The following is a 7,500-nucleotide window of genomic DNA, read 5'->3' on the forward strand; positions in this document are numbered from 1 at the left end:
GCATTAGGTCAAATTACCCTATTTGCACAATTACCACTTTCTGTGTTGTCAAAATGTTATATTAACAATGCCTCATTCTTGATTTTATTTGAGAAATTACCAACAGTATCTTTCTTTATATCTTGCAAGAATATTTGGTTAGTTTTATATGCAACTTGACTTTCAAGTCTGTGAATTTCTTACAAGGTTGGGTGTGATGAGAATGAATCCATTGTTCAATATTCAGCATCCCCAGCCTCACTATTCAAGAGGGTAGGGTGACGTGTGATTTTATTTTTGGATGAGAAGGCAATAGATGGCTCTTTTCCAAACAAGTGTATATCAGATAGAACAAAAATGCATCTGTCAATTGTTTATGAGAATATGATGAAGGTTGAAGGAAAAGGTTATTACTGTCATGGCAAATAGTATATGGAATCACTAGGTCCGTGAAATCTAAGACACTTTTCGTCTATAGCATTTCTTGCATAATTTGAAAATAACAAAGTTATTTCATCAGGAAATATAATAACTGCAGCAGCTCTTTTGACCTTCCTCCTGTATTAATAAACAATTAATTGATGTATTTAAAAAAAGAAAAAGAAAAAAAAATCTTACCTGATTTGCACTTTTATGGTTCCCAAAATATCTTACATGACACCCCTTTTTTGCTTCCAGCAGACCTGCAAATCCCACCCCCTCTTTTGTAGTTATATGAAATTATATTTTTTTCCTTGTATTTATTTCTCAGCACTGTTTAGAAAACAATTTTTTTGGTTGTATTACAATAAATAAAACAAATAATACACAAAATAAATAAACATTTCATTCAAGGGGAGCAAACAAAAGTTCAAAAATTGGCAAAATGGACTTGTGCTTCCAAGAACTAAATAATTTGAAAACATGGCATATGATAACTGGAAATACTGGTGCTGACTTGGAAGCTTAGGGCTTGTGGTGAAAATAAACATTAGGTTTGTTCTAATCTCAGCTAAATACATCAGTCTATATATAAATTGCCTATGAAAAAATCACTGTCAAAATAAAAAAGATTAACTCAATTTGCACTGGAAATGTCATAGATGAAAAGTTATTTAGAGCTTATAGAGCTTATACTCATTTCTGTGAGAGCTGCATTGTCATAAATGCTTCCACAACAGCCATGTTTCACAAGGTGGCATTACTTCATACAGCATTTTTCCTTTTGTTGAAATTACAAGCTATTTATTCCTTTAGTTACTTAACTGTGTAACTAAATGCTACTTAGTGTTAACTTATATATCACACCATAAGAAAATAATTGAAAACATTTATCTTAAGATGCCCACCCTAGGTTGCACATCTTAAGATGTGGCCCATTCCATTATGAGAACTGTCCCTTTAGGGGGAAGGAAATTTGATGTTACACATTTCATGGTACTTTAATCTGGTATGCTAAATACATTGATATTGGTACTGATTAATATTTACTGAATATTACCTATGATTTGACCTTGTTTCCTCCACTATAGCCCACAATCTTGACCCCTATAGCAAGAGAAGACATGAGGGAGATCAGGGAAATTGCATAAAATGTGCCACAAATGTACTTTAGAGTAGTTCCATATATATATATATATATATATATATATATATATATATATATATATATATATATATATATATATATACATTACATATACATATACATATACATATATATATATATATATATATATATATATATATATATATATATATAAAATTTTGTTATTTGTTTTGCAGCACCATTGACCTTGAGTATGGAGCCAGTTTGGCCAGTGGTCAGGTCGCAGTAGGGGTCACTTGCCACTTATACTCTGGCTTATGAGGGGTAGAGAAAGATTAACCCTTTCCCGACGGGGCACTCGCTACGCGAAGACCCCTATGCCGGGCGATTGCAATATTGCATTGAAATCGTCACACTGGCATGACGCCCCGGCATCGGGAGTTTAGCTGTGTCACACGGGTGTGACGCACCGTCGTCATAAGGTTAATGAAGACTTCGGAACATTGTATGGTTCTTCAATTTTTGTGCTGGCTTTAATGCTGGTAATAGCATGTTATGGTAGTGAAATATTTTGTTGGCCAATACTTTTATCAAAGTATTGAAAGTATGGAACATTAAGGAAGTCAAAGACAGTTGTTTCTTACAGAGCAGAAACATTGCAGCAAACTCAGTGATGAGTTGATTGCCCAACTGATCTCTCTCCCTCTGACTGGAAAAAAAAAAAATTGATTAAGAAGGTATTAACCCATTGCGGATGGATGTCATGACATAAATGACACAAGAGTGTTTTGCCTCAGGGTGGGTGTCATGATGCACATGATGGATTTTGAATCACTGTTTCTTTATTGTATTATGAATAATGAGGGAGTGATGTTGACAATTCCAATCATAATTACTAAAATTGCTATAATATTAAGCAAAATGGGTTTAACCTAAAAGCCAAAACCTAGATGGCACCACTTTCTCCTAGCACCAGCAGGAGAAAGAGCCTTGAATGGTACCCATTCACAGTCTCTAGCAAGCACTATCTCTAGAGAGTGATGGCACACAGCAAGTTGCTAATTTCTTGCTCTTACAGGTTTACTTCCTCTTCCCTACCTCTTCATGTTGTCTTCATTGTGGATGGTTATAGTTTTTTTTAAGACAGTATACAAATATGAAAAAAAAGAAAAAAATTGTCCTCCCATAAAACAATAGTACTACAATCACACTGATTTTAAAGAAAATAATGAGCTGATATGGACCCTTTACTACAATTTTAGTCAACAGCAGCATTGATAAAGCCTTAGGCCCTAGGTTTATAATGACTGAAAGTGTGGAAATAGTCAGAGTATGTTGCATGAAGCTGCCTTGCTCTGAAATAAAACCCATCCTGGAGACTGGGCAAGCAAATCTATCCCATGTGCAATGGGTTAAGAGAAATACATCTACTGTGTAAAAGAGATGGTGAATGAAACCATTCCCAGTGTGTACAAGCTGCCCCTGTGCCAGTAAGGATGCTTTGTAGTGTGACACTCACAGTCAGAAGCACAGCTTTCTTTCCTCTTCCCTACCTCTTCATATTATCTTTATTATGGATAGTACTATTTTTTGTATTCGTTTGCAACAGAACACGAATACAAAAAAAATGAAGTTGCTTTTTATCCTCCCATAAAACAGCAATATTTCTATCACACTGAGTGTAAAGAAAATAATGAGCCAATATAGACCCTATACTACATATTTAGTCAACTGCAGCATGGATAGAGCCTGTGATTTGACACACACGTCTCAATACAATAAAACACCAAAAAATGACAAACACAAAAATGGCTCGAGTTGTACAATGAGTGACTGAAAGAGTGGGAAAAGTCAAAGTATGTTGCATGAAGCTGCCTTGCTCTGAAATAAAAACCCATCCTGGAGACTGGACAAGCAAATCTATCCCCCATCTACAAAGGGTTAAGCAGAAAAACACATCACATTGCTGGAAAAGCTAATGAATGGAGATAGGTGGTGAGGCACAAAAAAACATTTTAGTTGGAAATCAACTTTTTTTGAGTATTGATTGGAATAATATTGTAAAAGAATAAATACAAATTTGATTTGCTTCGTATGTTTTTTCTTTAAACATTTAAAATATGCACGTAGAATATCAAACAATAGTCTTCAGCTACTTTTTATAATTACAACATATAAAAAGAACATTTTTCCCACATTTGTACCAGTCTTCCTTATATGATTATATCCAAAATCCCCCTCTCATGATCCAGAGTTTGAGTGACAGGTGACTTCTAGTGTGACCTGACTGTTAGCAAGCCTGGGTCCAGAATTAGTGCAGTAACACAAAATATATTTGCTAGCAGTTCTAATTGTCCGATTTTAAAGCTTACCCAAAATCTCATGGCATATCTGTAGAGCAAAGAGGAATTTTAACCACTACAATGAACAAAATTAAGTCATATGTGGCATATGCCCTTACATTTCATGCAATATTATTTGTATTTTTCCCCTTATTACCCTGATCTACTTCATGCCCTCCCCTACTATTAAAGCCAAGATTGTGGAGTATAGCTATATGAGTAGTAGAGGGTGAGAGGAATCTTTCAATACCAATATTGTGGTGTTTAGCACCTTGGTGCTGTTCTGAATATATGCTGCCAACTGAAGTAACAATTACTATTAGAGTTTTTAAGAATTGTACATAATCTTTTTACATTTGCTATAGTTTCTGAGAACTAAAAAATCTGAGAAAAATATTTTTCTTGTATTTTTTCCTAAATGGATATTCCTCTCTAAAGAAATAATTAAAACATTTAATTATTTCTAAACATTTTCCTGCTCTTTCAGTTGGTACAATCAGATTTCATATTGGTAAAGAAAATTTTGAGTTGAAAGAGTAAAACGAAGAAAAGATATTGATTGAAAATTGTTAATTTTGATCTCTCCTCCCCTATAATGAGAAAGTATTTATTTGCTCTCTGTTTACAGTCATTCAAATAGCATTATTTCTATAATAAGTTCTTCTCTATCTATTTAGCTATTAGTATATATTTATATATATATATATATATGTACAGACATATAAATATATATATATTTTAATTATATGTATATTGATATTTATATATAACTATCTATCTATATGTATGATATATATATATAAATAAATAAATAAATAAATAAATATATATATATATATATTTATATATATATATATATATATATATATATATATATATATATATATATATATGAGTGAAAGAAATTTTTTTGTTTTATTTGAGCAAAAGAGCTAAATTTTATTTTGAGGAAAAAGCAATAGACAATTCAAATATTAACATCCTTAGTTTTAGAAACATATTTAATTGTAAATTGGTTCAAATATAAGCATCCAATTTAACTATAGAATAATTTCTAGAGCTAAAGAAGTAAAAATTATCTTAAAAACTAGATAATTATCATAGTTAATTACAGTTATGTTCTTACAAAGATGAGACGTTTAAAGAAAACGTGGATATTTAGTTGTTTTCATTCAACAAGGTAAGGTTATGAATGGTCTCCAGGTGCAATGGTGCCAGCTGTATGCATTCATTCTAATAATGATTGTCAGCTGAAAGAATTCATTATTCTGTACATACTTATTATGTGTTGATCATTTACTTTTACAAATATTTTATGTCTGGATTCATTTCACAAGCTTCAAAGAAAAGAACCTTATCATCATCATCATTATAATGATGATAATAATGATATTGATAACAATATTATTATTGCTATTATTATCATTAGTATGATATCATTATTATTATTACCAATATTATCATTATTAACCCATTGCAGGCAGGGATAGATTTGATAGCCCAGTCTTTAACCCACTGCGTACGGGTGTCATGACATACATGACGTAGGAGCTTTGGCCTGACGACGGGCGTCATGATGTACATGACGTTCGGGGATTTTGGAATACTATGCTATTTTATTGTGCTATGAAAAAGGAATGAGTGATGATGGCTACTGCAGTCATAATTACTATAATTACCGTAATACCGTGCTAGCTTAACGTCCAAAACCTAGATGGCACCACTTTTTCCTAGCACCAGCAGGAGAGAGAGCCTTGAATGGCACCCATCCACGGTCTCTAGCAAGCACTGTCTCTATAGAGCGATGGCACACACTAAGTTGATGAACCCTTGCTCAAAACTACCGCTGATGAAGGATGTGCAGGCAGAACGAGAAGAGGAAGGTGACTCAATCCATACCCAGTGTCTAAAATGTGCACCTGTGCCAATATGGATGCCTTTCATTGTGGCACTCACAGTCACAAGCACAGGTTTCATTCCTCTTCTCTACCTCTTCTTGTTATCTTTATTGTAGGGGATTATATGTTTCGTATTCGTTCATGACAGCACAAAAATACAAAAAAATAAAGTTGCCTTTTGTCCTCCCATAAAACAGCAATACTTCTATCACATTGAGTATAAAGGAAATAATGAGCTAATATGGATAATATACTACAATTTTAGTCAACTGCAGCACTGATAGAGCCTGTCATATGGCACATATAAGTCTCTAAACTCAATAAAACACAAAAAAAATAAAAGACAAAAACCGCTCTAGTTTTACAACGAATGACTGAAAGAGAGTGGGATGATTCAAATTAAATTGCTTCAAGCGGTCTCTCTCTAAAATAAAACCTATCCTGGAGGTTGGGCAAGCAAATTTATCTCCGTCTGCAATGGGTTAAGATGGGTTCTATTTCAGAGCAAGCCAGCTTCACTCAACATACTTTGACTTTTCTCAGTCTCATTGTAAAACTAAAGCCATTTTTGTGTTTTATTGTATTGAGAAATGTATGTGCCATATTAGAGGCTCTATCAATGCTGCAGTTGACTAAAATTGTAGTATAGCCCATTTGTGCCGGTTGACTTGCTATCATGTTCAGTGGTTTTTGGGTCCGTTGCCGGCAACAAGATATTTAGTCAAGGCCGGCACGCCGGGTGATCGAGCATTCAGCACTTGCTCACAGCTAGTGCGCTGGAGAATCCCAAGGCATTAGGCTTATGTGTTCAAATACCGTGGCATTCCGACCATTTAGAGCCGAAATAGCCCTGTCATGAACGGGGTTAGGGTCCATATAAGCTCATTTTACTCAGTGTGATAGAAGTATTGCTGTTTATGGGATGATAAAATGCAACTTTATTTTTTTGTATATGTGTACTGTCATGAACTAATACAAAAACTATAGCCATCCACAATGAAGATAACATTGAGAGATAGGGAAAAGGAAGGAAACCTGTGCTTATGACTGTGAGTGCCACAGTGAAAGGCATGCCTACTGGCATAGGGGTACATTGTAGACACTATGCATGGTTTGAATCACCTTCCTCTTCTTGTTCTGAGTGCACATCCTTCATTGGCAGTACTTTGGAGGAAGAGGTCAGCAACTTGCCGTCATCGCTCTATGAAGATAGTGCTTCCTAGGGACCATGGATGGGTGCCATTCAAGACTCTCTTCTGCTAATGGTAGAAGAAAGTTGTGCCATCTAGGGTTTTGATATTAAGTGAAATCTATTTTGCTTAACCCTCTCTGGACGGGTGGTACACTACGGTACCGCGCATTCAAGGCCCGTTCGCTGTGTGACACCATACGGCGTCGTTTATTTAACTGATTTAGGCCTGTGCGTTCGAGAGCCCCAGCATTGTAACATGCAAGGCTGGAATGCCCCCGTTGTGACTGGGTTAATATTATGGCAATTATAGTAATTATGACTGCAGTTGTCATAATCACTCACTTGTAATTCATAGTACAATAAAATAACGCAGTGATCCAAAGTCCCTGAATCTCATGTACATCATGACACCCATCATCAGTAATAATAAAGTAGGTGACTATGATAATAAAGATATGAAAAATGCATAAAAAAAAAAAATTGTGCTGAAAAAGATAAGAGGGAAAATGATAGTGGAGGCTATGTGATCTGCATCGTAAAACCCTAGAATATGAGGAAGGA

General features: G+C 34.6%; 1 protein-coding gene across 2 annotated transcripts in view; it reads left to right on the forward strand.

The window, feature by feature from the left end:
* LOC122264405 (uncharacterized) overlaps positions 1–7,500 on the forward strand; it is a 48,433-nt gene that overhangs the window by 891 nt on the left and 40,042 nt on the right. The window lies entirely within an intron of this gene.

The sequence above is a fragment of the Penaeus japonicus genome, unplaced genomic scaffold (assembly GCF_977035675.1).
Source record: "Penaeus japonicus unplaced genomic scaffold, GWHDUDI00000001_assembly GWHDUDI00000001, whole genome shotgun sequence".
Taxonomy (NCBI): domain Eukaryota; kingdom Metazoa; phylum Arthropoda; class Malacostraca; order Decapoda; family Penaeidae; genus Penaeus; species Penaeus japonicus.